An 18,937-nucleotide genomic window follows, 5' to 3' on the forward strand; every position below is an offset into this window, starting at 1 on the left:
TAATATGATGTGGGAGACCTTCCATGACAAGACCCTGAAGGTTACTGAGGGCTGTGTTGGTGTTACCGGTATTCCCAAAAGGAGGGGTTTCATCTTGCAGGGCACCCTGTATATCATCGAGAGGAGTTGCAGCGCACGGCTTGATGGCAACTCTGGTCTGTACTGGGAACTGAGCAGCCCACGTCCTGCCTACAGAAGAACTGAAGCATTACGCACAACTGAATCTGTTCCTTGGAAAGTCACAGTCAGGACGGCTAATGGAACGGTTCTTACGGATGACACTGCAGTTGTAATCCACTGGGCTTGCTACTTTGAGCAGCTGTTCAAAACTGATCGTACGTTGGATATTTCTGGGTCCACGGTTCTTGAGGCTGATCCTCCAATTAGCTGTGAACCACCCAATCTCACTGAGATTGCACAGGTGGTGAACCAGCTGAAGGTAGGGAAGGCTGCAGGGATCTGTGGTATCCGGGGTGAACTTCTCCAGGCTGGTGGTAAGGTTGTCCTCCTGGCATTGCTAGCAATCTTTCCTTCCATTTGGGAGACTGGCATCATCTCAATTGACTGGAAAACAGGACTTGTCATCCCTATCTGGAAAGGGAAGGGTTATTGCCTGGATTGCAGCAAACAGGGGGATAACACTGTTCTCAGTGCCGGGTAAGGTCCTTGGTAGGGTTGTCCTCAATAGGATCCGTGATCACTTGCTCAACTACCAGTGACCGGAGCAGTCTGGTTTTATGCCTAAGAAGTCTACCATCGACTGCATCCTGGTACCAAGGGTTCTTCTCTGCATTTTTCCCAGCTGATTCTGGGATTCGTCAGGGGTGTGTTCTTGCTCCTTCTCCGTTCAATGCTTGCATGGACTGGGTGTTGGGCAAGGTCGTGGGGCCCAGCGGCTGTGAGACATCTGTTGGTGAAGAAAGATTCGCTGATCTTGACTTTGCTGACGATGTTGTGATCTTCACAGAGTCAATGGAGGCTCTGATCGGGGCTCTCGAGAGACTGAGTGATGAGTCTGAGTGTTTGGGCTTGCAAGTGTCCTGGATAAAAAACAAGATCCAGGCCTTTAATGACCTCTTGACCTTTAATGACAGCCATCAGTAGTGTCTCTCTGAGGAGAGAATTTTGACCATGTCGAGAGGTTTATTTACCTTGGCAGTGGCATTCATGTCTCTCTGGTGACCAAGGCTATTATAGTTAACGAAAACTAAAATCAAAATTGAAACTATTATTAAAAAAACATTTTTGTAAACTGAAATAAAATAATTAACAAAGCTGAAATGAAAAACTAAAACTAAATGAAACTATTAAAGTAGCTGGAAAGGCTAACTAAAATAAAATAATAATTTACTAAAAATATTTTTAGTTTTCGTTTTTTTAATGAATATTCTTGCCATTAGTCTTTAACCTTTGTAACTTTTAACTCTAAAACAGAAAGTTATTGACCATGAACCACCAGTGTTATCCAGTGGACAGCAACTGGTGACAGAGGGCGGCTGTTCACACAGCATTTACGGTGACACAGCAGGCTGAATATGGGTGTGCAAAGTGTGTGAAATAGAAAGCGATTTACTGTGCCGCCATTCTTTGCACTTATTGTATATCAAGATATAATTCGAATGCCTGAAATTGGAATGTGCTGGTCAACAATATATTTACCGCATGGACAGAAAAATCATGAGTGAGTAACGTTTCAGTTTATTTCTCAGGTGTCTGTGTTTTGTTGACAATAATTCACCTGCCACTTCGAACAGGAGAAATGCTTTCTGAAAATAAAACGGCACTGATCGAGAGACTGACTAGGTTATCATACAAGATCAGCATATTGCTATTGACCAATCACTTTTGCTTTAAAAAAAAGTAATTTAACAACGAAGTGATACAAATCTTGTAAAATTCCTGAGCTGGCAATTTTTCTACTGAACTACAGGTGAAGAGAGTCTGCCAACTGCTGAAAAACTGAATATACTAATGTGTTTTTGTATTTATTCTATATTTATTAATTTATCTTTTTCTAGTTTATATTCACAGCTCAGAATACCTGATATTGTGAAAATAATCCAGTAGCAGAATTATGATTTAAAATATTTGTGCCCCTTTTTTCAATTTTTCTGCCTCTCTCAAAATAGAAATATCATATTCTTTTCGTTCTTAACATCAGCCAGATCATTGCATACCAGGGCTTTTTCCTGCCTTGTATCCAAACCTCCTGGGTAGGCTCCAATTTTCCTGCCATCCTTCTCTGGATAAACAGGTTTAGATAATGTACTATATATATTGTTCCTAATCTCAAATGCCTGTCGATTTGTGCCTGTCCATACACCTATTACGTACTCATGCTCTGCTCATTAAGGGTTTACTGTTTATATGCATGGGCTATTCAAGTCTCACTGCCCCTGACCTTCACACTACATGCTTGCTTTTCTTTGTTTCCCTCAACAGAGCTAAGTGAGGTCTGCACACTGATTCAGAACTAACAGCCCTGTTCTTTCAAAAGTCCCAGTGATTTTCACGATCACACCTGTCAGAACACGGTAGAATCTGTTTCGTAATTTTTGATTTGTTTATAGCCCTGCAGGTAGCAAAATTCTGTCTATAAACTGTATGTGACTGAGATGGAATCAGAGATCAATATGGTTGGTAGAAAGTAGAAAGCCCAGTATGGGAGATTTTTGAATGCAAAATTGAAGGCATTCATTATGAGCACATTGTCTTGGCGCAGGATGTGTTGTCTGCTATAGACATTTAGAGTAAAAAAAAACCCCTCAAACCTTAAAATTCACCTAAATTTCATTACAAATTGTCCCATTCTGGGCAATAAAAGGAAAAGATAAAAAGTGCCAACAATCAGTGTACATTTGTTCAGCATAAATGACATAGAAAATATTTTAACAATTATAAAAGTGTTATGCTTGTTTTCATCAGACAAAAACAAAACCAGATAATAAATCCTGTGGTGTAGTAAGCTTCCACTATCATATCCAAATCCGTTAAGTCTACAGTTCTGTCTGATTACGACACAAAACTAAACTCCATAGTAGCACTTTAACCATGCCATAATTACTAAAACTGAAAGTAATAGAAATAAAAATAAAATAGAAATGACTTTGTGAAATAAAAACTAAAGTAAAACTAAAAATACACGATGAAGGAAAACTAAAGCTAAATTGAATTTCCAAGCAAGGTCAGAAAAAATATTGAAATAAAAACTAATATAAAAAGGCAAAACTATAATAACCTTGCAGGTGACTCTTCCTATGAAGTCAGTATATAGACTGGGAGAGCATGGAGGGGGGTCATGAGGTCACTAGAAAGGACTCTGTAGACTCCTGATATCTATGCAAAAGGACAAAGGTCCAAGTTTTTAGACTCCTGGTGCTTCCTGTCATTGTTATATGGTTGCGCGACATCAACGTTATCCAGTGACCTGAGACGAAGACTGGACTCCTATATTTTCTCTTCGGAGAATCCGTGAGTACCGCTGGTTTGACTTTGTTTCAAATGAGCGGTTGCTCATGGAGTCCCGAATGAGGCACATTACCTGCATTCTGAGGAAGCGTCAGTTACGGCACTACAGCCATGTGGCGCAATTCCCTGAAGGTGATCCAGTACGCAGGATCCTAATTGTTGAGGACCTTACTGGCTGGACCAGGCCAAGGAAGGGGATGCCCACTTAACACCTGGCTGCAGCAGATATAGGGTCATTTCCGGAGGGTGGGACTGGACCGCGTGTCTACCTGGGGGGTTACCAACCAGGATCCCAAGCCGTTTCGTCGTGTGGTGGGTGTGGCAACACACTGTACCAGTGCATGCTCCCCGACCAGATATGACAACATCACACCAAAGTGTAATTCAGAGTAATATTCAGGTTTAGACACATATACACATATATACTGTATATATATAATTGGGGGGGGGGGGGGGTGTTTAGGATGGCTTAACATACGCAAGGAGAAGCGAGCGAGCTGCATGTTTTGCTTGTCGGATTTTATTGTTTTAAGAGCTAGGAGCAAGTTAAAGTGTCTCTTGCAGGACTTCACGTCTTGTCTCCCTAGTCTCCCTCCCCAAGATTTTTTTTTTTGTAATAGACAGAAATATATATATACACACATACATACATATTATATATATATATATATATATATATATATATATATATATATATATATATATATATATATATATATATATATATATAAATATATATATATATATATATATATACACACACACATACAGTTAGGTCCATAAATAATTTGGATAGAGACAACTTTTTTCTAATTTTGGTTCTGTACATTACCACAATGAATATTAAATGAAACAACTCAGATGCAGTTGAAGTGCAGACTTTCAGCTTTAATTCAGTGGGGTGAACAAAACGATTGCATAAAAATGTGAGGCAACTAAAGCATTTTTTGAACACAATCCCTTCATTTTAGGGGCTCAAAAGTAATTGAACAAATTAAATAACTGGAAATAAAATGTTCATTTCTAATATTTGGTTGAAAACCCTTTGCTGGCAATGACAGCCTGAAGTCTTGAACTCATGGACATCAGGGCTCTGTGGGGGCCATACCATCACTTCCAGGACTTCTTGTTCTTCTTTACACTGAAGATAGTTCTTAATGACTTTGGCTATATGTTTGGGGTCGTTATCCTGCTGCAGAATAAATTTGGGGCCAATCATACGCCTCCCTGATGGTATTGCATGATGGATAAGTATCTGCCTGTATTTCTCAGCATTGAGAACACCATTAATCCTGACCAAATCTCCAACTCCATTTGCAGAAATGCAGCCCCAAACGGTCAAGGAACCTCCACCATGCTTCACTGTTGCCTGCAGACACTCATTATTGTATCGCTCTCCAGCCCTTCGACGAACAAACTGCCTTCTGCTACAGCCAAATATTTCAAATTTTGACTCATCAGTCCAGAGCACCTGCTGCCATTTTTCTGCACCCTAGTTCCTATGTTTTCGTGCATACTTGAGTCGCTTGGCCTTGTTTCCACGTCGGAGGTATGGCTTTTTGGCTGCAACTCTCTGGACAGTAGATGGGTGTAACTGGGTCCCACTGGTTTCTGCCAGTTCTGAGCTGATGGCACTGCTGGACATCTTCCGATTTCGAAGGGTAATAAGCTTGATGTGTCTTTCATCTGCTGCACTAAATTTCCTTGGCCGACCACTGCGTCTATGATCCTCAACGTTGCCCGTTTCTTTGTGCTTCTTCAAAAGAGCTTGAACAGCACATCTTGAAACCACAGTCTGCTTTGAAATCTTTGTCTGGGAGAGACCTTGCTGATGCAGTATAACTACCTTGTGTCTTGTTGCTGTGCTCAATCTTGCCATGACATGAAACTATCTTCCACAACCTCACCTTGGTAGCAGAGTTTGGCTGTTCCTCACCCAGTTTTAAGCCTCCTACACAGCTGTTTCTGTTTCAGTTAATGACTGTGTTTCAACCTGAGTGTGACACTGATGATCATTTGCACCTGTTTGGTATAACTGGTTGATCATACACCTGACTATAATCTTACAAAATCCCTGCCTTTGTGCAAGTGTACCTATAAGAACTGATGCTGGTTTGAAGGCAAAAGGTAGTAACACCAAATATTGATTTGATTTAGATTTTTCTTTTGTTCGCTCACTTTGCATTTTGTAAATTGATAACAATAAACAATCGTTATTTATATTTCTGAAAGCATTCTTTGTTTACAGCATTTTTTCACACCTGCCTAAAACTTTTGCACAGTACTATATATATATATATATATATATATATATATATATATACAGTGCATCTAGAAAGTATTCACAGTGCATCACTTTTTCCACATTTTGTTATGTTACAGCCTTATTCCAAAATGGATTAAATTAATTTTTTTCCTCAGAATAGTACACATAACACCCCATAATGACAACATGAAAAACGTTTACTTGAGATTTTTGCAAATTTATTAAAAATAAAAAAATTGAGAAAGCACATGTACATAAGTATTCACAGCCTTTGCAATGAAGCTCAAAATTGAGCTCAGGTGCATCCTGTTTCCCCTGTTCATCCTTGAGATGTTTCTGCAGCTTAATTGGAGTCCACCTGTGGCAAATTCAGTTGACTGGACATGATTTGGAAAGGCTCACACCTGTCTATATAAGGTCACACAGTTGACAGTTCATGTCAGAGCACAAACCAAGCATGAAGTCAATGGAATTGTCTTTAGACCTCTGAGACAGGATTGTCTCGAGGCACAAATCTGGGTAAAAAGTTACAGAAAAATTTCTGCTGCTTTCAAGGTCCCAATGAGCACAGTGGCCTCCATCACCCATAAGTGGAAGAAGTTCCAAACCTCCAGGACTCTTCCTAGAGCTGGCCGGTCATCTAAACTGAGCGATCGGGGGAGAAGGGCCTTAGTCAGGGAGGTGACCAAGAACCCAATGGTCACTCTGTTAGAGCTCTAGAGGTCCTCTGTGGAGAGAGGAGAACCTTCCAGAAGGACAACAATATCTGCAGCAATCCACCAATCAGGCCTGTATGGTAGAGTGGCCAGACGGAAGCCACTCCTTAGTAAAAGGCACATGGCAACCTGTCTGGAGTTTGCCAAAAGGCACCTGAAGGACTCTCAGACCATGAAAAAACAAAATTCTCTGGTCTGATGAGACAAAGATTGAACTCTTTGATGTGAATGCCAGGCGTCACATTTGGGGGAAACCAGGCACCATCCCTACAGTGAAGCATGGTGGTGGCAGCATCATGCTGTGGGGATGTTTTTCAGCAGCAGGGACTGGGAGACTAGTCAGGATAAAGGGAAAGATGACTGCAGCAATGTACAGAGACATCCTGGATGAAAACCTGCTCCAGAGCTCTCTTGACCTCAGACTGGGGCGACGGTTCATCTTTCAGCAGGACAACGACCCTAAGCACACAGATAAGATATCAAAGAAGTTGCTTCAGGACAACTCTGTGAATGTCCTTGAGTGGCCCAACCAGAGCCCAGACTTGAATCCGATTGAACATTTCTGGAGAGATCTTAAAATGGCTGTGCACCGACGCTTCCCATCCAACCTGATGGAGCTTGAGAGGTGCTGCAAAGAGGAATGGGTGAAACTGGCCAAGGATAGGTGTGCCAAGCTTGTGGCATCATATTCAAAAAGACTTGAGGCTGTAATAGCTGCCAAAGGTGCATCGACAAAGTATTGAGCAAAGGCTGTGAATACTTATGTACATGTGATTTCTCAGTTTTTTTATTTTTAATAAATTTGCAAAAATCTCAGGTAACCTTTTTTCATGTTGTCATTATGGGGTGTTGTGTGTAGAATTCTGAGGAAAAAAATGAATTTAATCCACTTTGGAATAAGGCTGTAACATAACAAAATGTGGAAAAAGTGATGCGCTGTGCATACTTTCCGGATGCACTGTATATATATATATTACACATACACACATACATATACATATTGTACATATATATATATATATATATATATATATATATATATATATATATTTGAAAGTACAGTATATATATATGGAAGAGAATGTCTATGATACAGTTTGCATATTTGCAGCTGGAGATCCACAAAGAGAGAAAAATGAATCATGTATCATAAAGTAGTTGGGGGTAAACTGGGTAAATGTGTTCCAATGCAAACCATATTAAACGCAACAGCAGGGTCATCCTAGATTTTATGGTAAATAGAATATCAATTGTGAAGCAAATGGAGTGGCCCACACTGTCTGTCAATGGAGGCAAATGTTATTACACATCAAAATTATGCTGCTAATTAAATTCAGAGTAACTGCTCTCCCTGTTCTCACACTCTACTATGAATGCAGTTTAATAATGAAAAATGTGCCATAAACACCTAGGAATTATATTAATGATTAGGTTCAGATTAAACGCTTTCCTTGGGGAGTTGTCATCCTAAAAAAGTTGGCTTTCAGGAAAATGCTCTCTGTGTGGTATCTTGACCCAACTGAGAGGAACTGACAGGCTAGAAGGACTGCTGCAGAAGCCATTGTGGATGCAAAAAACACAAGCATGAGAGAAGTCTGGAGAGGCCATGGAGAAAGACTACAGAATAGCCTTTAGGCTGTTCTGGCAAACCATTCAAAGCTTCAGAAGGGGAAGGTGTGACCTTGCCCAAACTGTCTGAGTGTCAAGCAGGGATGAAGATGTGCTAACATGTTCTGGGAAAGCTGTCGAGCAGAAGGAACACTTTGAGGAACTCCTTAACCTGGCCGATGTGCCCTATATCAGGAAGCAGTGTTGGACACATCCGGTGAGGGGGATCCAACCATTGTTGCCAAAGTCACTATGGTGGTGCAAGGACTACATGGCAGTAAGGCTGCTGGAGTGGATGAAAGCCAACCGGGGATTTTGAAAGTGTTGGACGTTGTTGGTATAGCAAGGTTAATAAGTCTATGCAATATTGTGGTAACTTTGGAATGGCAGATTGGTGTGAGAATAGCTGAGGAAAATAGCTGAAAACTTACCTGAAGCAAAAAACATTTTGAGGAAAATAGCTGAAAACTTATCTGAAGCAAAAAAAGTTCAAATCCATTAGTAAAGAAGACTGCAAGGGTCTCTCAGCGAACCACCAGGTGAACTCAATGCACCTAAATACTACAGACACAAGGATAAAGATGAACTCAATGCTAAAGGTAAATTCAGTCAAGGGTGTGTTTATATGTACTGTGCCCTGCAGTATGCACAGCTTAGGTTTTCTGGTCAACAATATAGTCAGTTTCACCTGCCAAAAAAGGAACAGTTAACTTAGAGTTGGTCGGGAAAATATGCACTTTGGAAGAACCACATTTAGTGATTAGACAAAACAAACATTTGAGTGACTCAGTTTCTTTTACAATTTGGTAATTTCTGATTCAGCTACAGTCTCTCCAGGGCCCACTGCAGTCAGAATGCTGTCAGTCAGTCATTGTCCAACCCGCTATATCCTAACACAGGGTCACGGGGGTCTGCTGGAGCCAATCCCAGCTAACACAAGGCGCAAGGCAGGAATAAATCCCAGGCAGGGTGCCAGCCCACCGCAGGGCACACACACAAACACCCACACACCAAGCACACACTAGGGACAATTTAGGATCGCCAATGCATTTAACCTGCATGTCTTTGGACTTTGGGAGGAAACCGGAACACGTCTGATGAAGCGGAGAACAAAATGCTCATAATAGGCAACTCCATAGTGCAAATGTTAGAATTCCAAACTATGAGGAGAGTTGGTCTCGTCCGTTACAGGAGATGGACGTCTGAAGCGGAGCTCCATTAGCAGCGGCTTTATTTTCCCACGTATTTCTTATTATTTAGAGATACCCTGTATTTACCCGACCCAAGGAACTTCCACTACAATATATAATATATAAACATGAGTAACAAGAAGAGAGGTCAGAAAGAACCGGAAAAGAAACTTAAAGCTACATCAAAGCCTGGACAGATATCACGCCCAAGCCCGAGCACGAGGTACGGCCTCTTGGAGTCTGACCTGGAACAGGCAGACGAATGCACAGACTTCCCAGGAACCCGCTCCACTGCATTGTGTCCAGTCGAGAGCGAAAATGGGAGCGAGAGTGCAAGTGATGCAGGTCACGATGGATTGTCGATTTCAGAGGATCATTCGAAACTAGAAAAGGCCGTGCAGTACGTGCTCTCATCTACTCATCGTGAGCCTGCAGCATCGGCTGTAATAGGAGCTGCAATTCCACCTGCGAAGCACAAAACCCGAAACGATCTGTCCGAACTGAAAGAGATGATCGCATTACTGGCTACTGCCACTGCTACGGCCATAAGTGAGCTTAAGAAGGAGCTTAAGAACGATAACAAGGACAGGGAAACGCTTCTATTTAATTGTTTTGACGCGACCTTTAAAGGCATATTGGGGAAATTAGAGGAACACATTGAAGAAAATAGATCCAAACTGAAAAACCTTGCCGGTCAGCTAGGTGACGTTGCCGATCAGCTGGATGACACTAAGCAGGCATTCACGGCTCGAATTGAAACAGCAGAACAATTGGCATTTAACGCCGACGAAAAAGCTACAGCTGCGAATTCCGAATGCAAAAAACTCAGAGACAGACTTGCAGCCCTGGAGGATGGGTGCAGAAGGAATAATATTGGAATCAAAGGTCTACCTGAGAAACAAGAAAGTACAAACCCAGTGAAATTTACAGTAGAATTACTCTCTAAAATAATTGGAGATGACTTTAAATCAGATACCGAGATAGCAGCAGCTTATCGTATACGCAGTTCAAATACCTTTAAATCCAGGTCTTTTATTGTTCGCTTTGAGCGACTACAATGTAAGCTTGATGTGATGGCACTTCTCAGACACAAGCAAGAGATTATATTTGAAAATAATCTCATTCGCATTTTCCCCGACTTCTCACCTTTAACAGCTGCAAAACAGGCAGCCTTCTTCAACATTAAACAGCTGTTACGGAAAGCCGATATCAAATACAGCCTCTTGTATCCCGCCAAACTGAAAGTGGAAGTTCATGGCCAATTTTATGTATTTTCAAGCAAGAAGGAAGCTGAAAAGGAATTAAAGAAGCTGTTCCCGACACTCTTTTGGAAGACAATAAGGAGCCGTATCCTGTCATGGCATGGCAAGGAGCTATCACCTGCTGTCTGATCCACTTTTAAAGATATGGGTATTATAATCATACATCCTTATCTTTACTTGGACGCTATATGTTTATGTTTTTTAAGTAAGCTTTATGTTTCAATTATAGTTATAGACGTGAGTGTGTGGAAGTTATAGACGTGAGTGTGTGGAAATAATTAGAGTAGGGTAAGTATTTTTTTTTTATTATTTCTTTTACTACCCTAAAGGAGACTGTTTAACATCATACCTTTGGTTTATTGTTATTTCTATTATTGCATTAGGATTTACTATGACCACTTTATCCTAGACTACTTTATAACATTACTATTAATAATTATTTAATTATTTTAAAATTGCTGAAGATTATATTTTTAAGCTTAAAGACTGTTAATGATTAAATTTTTGGCAGATAGTATTTAGACTTTAGCAGCAATAGATATCTCTACTTTTTAATTCTCAAACGCCGCTGCTGGGGGCTTGTTTTGTTTTGGACGTGCTCTGTCTCTCGGTATGTCAGAGGACTGGGACATTGTGAAGTTGGGTCTACCCTCATGTGGAGAGGCAAAATGGGGAGGGGTGGGGGGATAAGGGGGGAGAGAAGGAGAGCAGGCTATATCTAATCTATCCTTTTAATCCTTATAATTATAACTATCAACGCAACAATAGGCTGTATGGCAATAACTCGTGGGGAAATTGGAAACTAAGAGTAAAACTGCCTCACTACCAGTTAAGACTATAAAATGACATTAAAAATTCAGAATCAACGTCTCCATGATGGGACAGTTAATTTTGTGAGCTGGAATGTTAAAGGCCTGAATCACGAATTAAAGAGAAAGAAAGCATGCTCTCACCTAACAGGCATAAACGCTAAAATAGTATTTTTACAGGAGACCCACTTACTAAGCAAGGATCAATTCCGGCTACAAAAAGACTGGACTGGCCAAATGTTCCATTCTAGCTTTACAAAGACAACTAGTGGTGTGGGAATTCTCATACATAGAACAGTCCCATTTGTAGCATCAGATGTAGTATCGGATCCTGAAGGGAGATATGTGATGGTCATGGGCCACTTATTTAACTGTAAAATGATTTTGAAAAATGTTTATGCACCCAATGTCGATGATAAGGAATTCATGCAAAATCTATTTGCATCCATTCCCAATGTGAACACTCATAAAATTATAATGGCTGGGGACTTTAATTGTGTTTTAAATCCACTCTTAGATAGGACTCCTGCCACAGGGGGGATGACATCTAACACGGCAAAGACAATTACACAGTTTGTAACCGACCACAACTTATAAGACCCCTGGAGGTTTCTAAACCCATACTCAAGAACATATTCGTTCTTCTCACCAGTGCATCACAGCTACTCAAGAATCGATTATTTCTTTATAGATAATAATTTCTTGCCTACGATTAAATCTTGTAAATACGACACAATTGTTATCTCTGACCATGCACCTCTAGTTTTGGAGCTAAAATCATTATGCCCCCCACACTCACCTCACAGATGGCGCCTTAACCCACTTATATTAGCAGATGAGAACTGTACAGAATTTATATCCAAACAAATTAGCTTCTTCCTAGAGACAAACACACCCTCAGAGGTCTCTGCAGGAAGATTCTGGGAAATTCTAAAGACCTTCTTAAGAGGACAGATTATTTCATATCTTTCCCACAGAAATAAATTAGAAACCAAAAAAGTGTCAGAGCTAAGAAGCGAAATTACTAGAATAGATGAAGAACTAGCCAGGCATTCAAGTGAGTCTCTTCATAGGAAAAGGCAGGCTCTGCATACAGAATTCAACATCTTGACAACTAAAGAAACTGAACAACTTATTTATAAATCAAGACATCATTACTATGAACACGGAGAGAAAGCTAATAAGCTTTCAGCTCAACAAATCCACAAGCAAGAAGTTCGCAATGCAATCCCAGTAATCACCAACACTAATGGAGATGAAATCATTGACCATAAAAATATAATGCACACATTTAGAGACTACTATAAAACCTTATATTCTACTGAGTTTAAAGAAGACAACACACAATCTAATGCATTTCTGGATACATTACAGATACCACAAATAGATACTTTTAGTGCTGAGGAACTGGATAAACCTTTGACCCTATCAGAATTACAAGATGCTATAAAGTCACTTCCAGATGGGAAATCAGCAGGCCCTGATGGCTATCCTATAGAATTTTTTAAGAAATTCTCCACTCAGCTAGCTCCCCTCTTATTGGCAACATTTACAGAAGCTAGAGACAATCAAATTCTACCTCAAACTTTTCATCAAGCATTAATCACCGTCTTTCCTAAACAAAATAAGGACTTGTTACAATGTGCATCATACAGACCAATTTCACTTCTGAATAATGATGTTAAGATACTCAAAAATTATTGCTAGAAGGATGGAGAAAGTGCTGCCTTCGGTAATATCACAGGATCAAACTGGATTTATTAAAGGCCGACACTTATCTTCCAACCTTCGATGCCTGTTTAGTGTAATATATTCACCAGCAAAATCAAACACCCCAGAGATATTATTATCATTGGATGCAGAAAAAGCATTTGATACGATTGAATGGAACTACCTTTTCACTGCATTGGAGAAATTTGGGTTTGGCCCGAATATTTGTGCATGGATCAAACTACTGTACACCAGTCCAGAAGCTTCAGTCTGTATTAACAACAATAGTTCAGACTACTTTAAAGTAGAACATGGCACCAGACAAGGATACCCCTTGTCACCACTGCTGTTTGCAATGGCCATTGAACAACTGGCGGTCCACTGTCGAAATTCTTATCAGATAAAGGGGATTATCCGAGAAGGACTGGAACAGAAAATCTCTCTATATGCAGATGATATGGCTTTATATATATCAGACCCAGAAAACACTGTTCCTGCAGTTTTAACAGCACTTTCAGATTTTCAAAAGATCTCTGGTCTCAGAATTAATTTGAATAAAAGTATACTCTTTCCAGTGAATTCACAAGCATATAATATCAGATTGGACACCCTAACTTTTACCATAGCATATCAGTTTAAATACCTAGGAGTAAATATCACAAGTAAACATAAAGCTCTTTATCAACAAAATTTCACCGTCTGTATGGAAAAAATTATGCAAGACTTGCATAGATGGTCAACCCTTCATCTCACTCTAGCCAGAAGAATTAACGTTGTTAAGATGAATATCCTTCCTAAGCTTCTTTTTTTATTTCAAAACATCCCAATATATATCAATAAATCATTTTTTAAGCAATTAGATTCAACCATAACCTCATTTATTTGGAACTCAAAACATTCACGTATCCAAAGAGCGACCTTACAGAGACCTCAGGCAGAAGGTGGTATGGCTCTACCTAATTTTCAGTTTTATTATTGGGCAGCAAACATATGAGGCATAAAAACCTGGACACAAATAAATGAACATACACAGGTCTGGTCCGCAATAGAAGTAAAATCCTGCAGCACTTCTTTATATTCCCTGCTCTGCGCTCCAATAAATGCAAGTTATCGCAAATATACTAATAACCCAATTGTGCTTCACTCACTTAGAACATGGAACCAATTTAGAAAGCAATTTAAGATGGAAAATCTTCTATCTGTGGCACCCCTGCAAGAGAAACACCTCTTTCAACCCTCGCAAACATATCCAGTTTTTAATATCTGGAAAAGATTTGGGATTAAATTGCTCAGAGATCTTTATATAGACAATATCTTTGCATCCTTTGAACAATTACATTCCAAATTTAACCTTCCAGCTACACATTTCTTTCACTATCTTCAAATTAGAAACATTGTCAAACAGAACCTGCCCGATTTTTCTCATCTCGTACCCTCCACCATGCTGGAAAAAATACTACTCAACTTTGAGGACTTAGACACCATTTCTGCAATATATAAGATTTTATTAGAGTCCCTTCCTTTCAAAGATCCAAGAGGACAATGGGAAAAAGATCTCTTAATTAATATATCAGAAAAGGAATGGAAGGTAGCAATGCAGAGAATTCACTCGAGCTCCATATGCACCAAGCACAGAATTATTCAACTCAAAATTATATATCGAGCTCATCTGTCTCGCTTAAAACTGTCCAAAATGTATCCAGGGCAAGATCCAACCTGCGAATGCTGCAACCAAGCTCCTGCCTCACTGGGTCGCATGTTTTGGGCCTGCACCAACAACATTTTGTACCAAAATTTTTAAGTGCCTTTTAGACAGCCTTGGGGTCACAATCCCTCCTAACCCATTAATAGCTGTGTTTGGTGTTCTTCCAGATGGATTTGAAATGGATAAGGACAAGCAAACTGTGATTGCATTCACTACACTTTTGGCATGCAGACTGATCTTGTTAAATTGGAAGAATCATAACTCTCCTCTAATAAGTCAGTGGGAAACCGATGTTTTATATTATTTGAAATTGGAAAAAATCTAATTCTCAGTTAGGGGATCTGTACAGAATTTTTTCAAAACCTGGCAGGATCTAATCAATAATATTTTAGAATAAGAAGAGATAATTATTTCCGCATTTCTTTTCCTTCTCCATTTATCATGTTTTGCCCTATTAAACTCAATAATTTAGGTATGTTTACAAGCCTTAAGTTTTACTCCTTTGGCCATGCTCTCCTTCGCAGGAGTGGGGTTTGATTTGTTTTGAATCCTATTTTTTGTAAAAATTGATCTATACAGTGCATCTGGAAAGTATTCACAGCGCATCACTTTTTCCACAAAAAGACTTGAGGCTGTAATTGCTGCCAAAGGTGCATCGACAAAGTATTGAGCAAAGGCTGTGAATACTTATGTAGATGTGATTTCTCAGTTTTTTTATTTTTAATAAATTTGCAAAAACCTCAAGTAAACTTTTTTCACGTTGTCATTATGGGGTGTTATGTGTAGAATTTGAGGAAAAAAATAAATTTAATCCATTTTGGAATAAGGCTGTAACATAACAAAAGGTGGAAAAAGTGATGTGCTGTGAATACTTTCTGGATGCACTGTATGTACCGTATGATTGCAATAAAATTAATAATAAAAAAAAAAAAATTCCAAACTATGTTAATGCAGTAGATAAAGTTACATGCCTGCCAGGGGCAAAGGTAAATAACACAGATGGTAAATTGGATTTTCTGGTTGACAATGAAGTATGTATCCTACTGTTACAATCTGAGGTATGAAAGAGGAACTTCATATGTTAAGGTACCAAATTTAAAAGAAATCTAGGAATTTAATTGTGTCTGGTACTTCAACAAGATTATATTAAAGGGATGTGATTTATAATAGATTGTGTGCCCTTCACATTTGGTTAGAGAACTGTTGTGCAAATAAAAGTACAATCTTTGTACAATAAACAATTAGGATGATTTTTGAGAAAGGCATGGATTTTTACACTGGAGTTTTTGTGTTTTTTAATTCCAAAATATGGCAGTGAAAAGGCCTGAATGATTGATCAGAGCACAATCCTGGATGTAGTCTTGTGATCTTAAATTGCAGGCTGTTTATCCCACCTGCTGTTATTCTGGAGTTGATATCCAGAATCCCTGTTGTAGGGCATCTTAAAAATGTAGACTTGAAGGTAAATCTAAATCACTTTATATGCAAAGAATAAAGAGCTAATTAGACCAAAACTTAAGACCAAATCCTCCACTAGGGGTATCTGTATTATTAACTTAATTCAAACTAAATAAAAAAATAACACAAATTCAGAAATTTCTTTGCAGTTTAAAATGCTGCTTACTAAACACTCTCTCTCTTGGAAATCAAGCTGCTTTGGTAAACAATATGCCTTCTTACTGAAACCTGGCTTAGTGAATCTGATATTATTCCCTTATCTGAGGCATCACCAAACGGTTATACATTCCTTCAAAGAAATCAAGAGATACTAGTAGAGTAGCTGACCTTGGAAAAAATCTGTGTGATGAACTGCAAATCACTTCAAAAAATTTGGGAGAATTTACATCTTTTGAGGCAATTGTATAAGAAATTCAAACAGATTCCAGCACAATTGTAGTACTAGTCTACAGAACATCATGGCTATATTCATTGTTAAAGACTGAATTTAGCAGCTTTACCTAATTTAGCTATAAATTATGGTCATATAGTGCTGATGGGGAATTTTAATTTACATGCTGATGTGGAAAATGAGACTTTCAGCAGATTTTTACTTATTTTTTAAACTTAGTATGATTTTGCCATACATCAATGACTTGACTCAGGGTCATAATCACACATTAGATCTAATTAGTATTTACATAGTTGAGATTCAACATTTAAATGTTACTCCATTAAATAAAATTATTTCTGATCACTACTTAAGCACATTTGGTTTGGTTTTGCCTTTACCAGTACACTCACAGATTAAACAAGGACAATGTGATTTATAATAATTCTGAAACAAAATATGAGGCTATTTTGAGAAAATCAAGCATAATTGTAATAGTAAACAATTTAGATCAAAATATAACGTGACTTTGAAAGAAGCTTTAGACACAGTAGCTCCCATTAAAACAAAGATGATTAAAGCACACAGAAACTCACCTTGGTTTAATGAGAGCACACAAATTACTAAATTAAAATGTCAAAAACTGAAGTGTAGATAGAGAGCAACAAAGCAGCAGGTCTTTCAAATTCACACGGAGAGATTGGGATAAAAAGTAGAGATGCTCCGATTGAATACCCACTGATCTAAACTGGCTGATTTTCACTTTAAAAAAAAAAAAGACTCAATCAGTGATTGGTAAATTGGCTAATCACAAAAAAATGATATTTTCAGCCCCTGATTTTCTATGCTTTGTGTACATTTTTTTTATAATTTTATTGATTTATTAAAATCAAATAACATTCCATACACATAACTCAAGTTTTACAAAAAGAAAAAAAAAAAGGTTCGAAACAAATCAACCCCCACCCCTGAGAAAGAGAGCTAGGCCAGCAATGTAAAACGTTATGCTAGTAAAGACAAATGAATAGATAAAATAATAAATGAATATAGATAAATGGAGTAAAAGACGGGTGAGAACCTGCTTCCTCAATTTAAATGCTTATTCTAAAATGTTATTGATTAAATCCTGCCAGGTTTTGAAAAAGTTTTGTACAGATCCTCTAAGTGCAAATTTGATTTTTTCCCGTTTAAAATAGTATATATAGTGGGAGCGCTTCTGCCTCGCAGTTAGGAATCCCGGGTTCGCTTCCCGGGTCCTCCCTGCGTGGAGTTTGCATGTTCTCCCCGTGTCTGCGTGGGTTTCCTCCGGGTACTCCGGTTTCCTCCCACAGTCCAAAGACATGCAGGTTAGGTGCATTGGCGATCCTAAATTGTCCCTAGTGTGTGATTGGTGTGTGTGTGTGTGCACGCCCTGTGGTGGGCTGTCGCCCTGCCCAGGGATGGTTTCCTGCCTTGCACCCTGTGTTGGCTGGGATTGGATCCAGCAGACCCCCGTGACCCTGTAGTTAGGATATAGTGGGTTGGATAATGGATGGATATACAGTGGGTATAGAAAAGAATCACACCCTTCGAAAAATTCCAACTTTTTTTTTTGCTTTACAGCTTTAAAAGAAAACACAGAAACCAATATTTTTTCCAGTTTTACTCACAGTAACATCCAAGTGAAAGATATCACAGCTATAGTTCAGAAGAATTTAAAAAAATAAAAAACAAGAAATACTGAGATTAATAAAGAATCACCCCCCTCCTAAACAATATTTGTAAACTCAGTCAGGTGTAAGTAACCGCCATTTCCATTGCAGACCATGGTTACTGACTTCCACCTGTGATCAATTGTAATCAGTGTGATTAGTGAAGCATAAAAACAGCGGTTCCTGGAACATTCCCTTGCTTGGTAGTGCAACTGACAGCAAACAACTGACTATGGGTGGCAAGCCACTTTCAAAAGATCTCAGGGATAGAATTGTGGACAGACATATGGCAGGAGATGGATACAAAAAAAATCTCAAAGGCTTTATCAATCCCAAGGAACACAGTAAAGTCCATAATAAAGAAGTATCCTCCCTGGATCAGACCGTCCCTCCAATCTGGATGGAAGAGCAAGGAGGAAACTGGTAAGAGAGGCTACCAAGAGGCCAATGGCCACTTTAAGGATTTTATGGCAAACAGTAGTCATTGTGTGCATGTGACAACAATTTCAAAAGCGCTCCACAATTGTGGCTTGTTCGGGAGGGTTGCAAGGAAAAAGCCACTTCACAAGAAAGGCCACATTAAGGCTCGTTTGAGCTTTGCCAGAATGCACCTTGAAGATTCTGATGCCAAGTGGAAAAAGGTCTTATTATTTGGCCTCAATAGCAAACGGTACACCTAGCGGA

General features: G+C 39.1%; 1 protein-coding gene across 5 annotated transcripts in view; it reads right to left on the reverse strand.

Moving 5' to 3' along the window:
• Positions 1-18,937, reverse strand: part of iqsec1b (IQ motif and Sec7 domain ArfGEF 1b) — a 207,776-nt gene that overhangs the window by 63,089 nt on the left and 125,750 nt on the right. The window lies entirely within an intron of this gene.

This window comes from Erpetoichthys calabaricus, chromosome 18 (genome assembly GCF_900747795.2).
Source record: "Erpetoichthys calabaricus chromosome 18, fErpCal1.3, whole genome shotgun sequence".
NCBI classification, from domain to species: domain Eukaryota; kingdom Metazoa; phylum Chordata; class Cladistia; order Polypteriformes; family Polypteridae; genus Erpetoichthys; species Erpetoichthys calabaricus.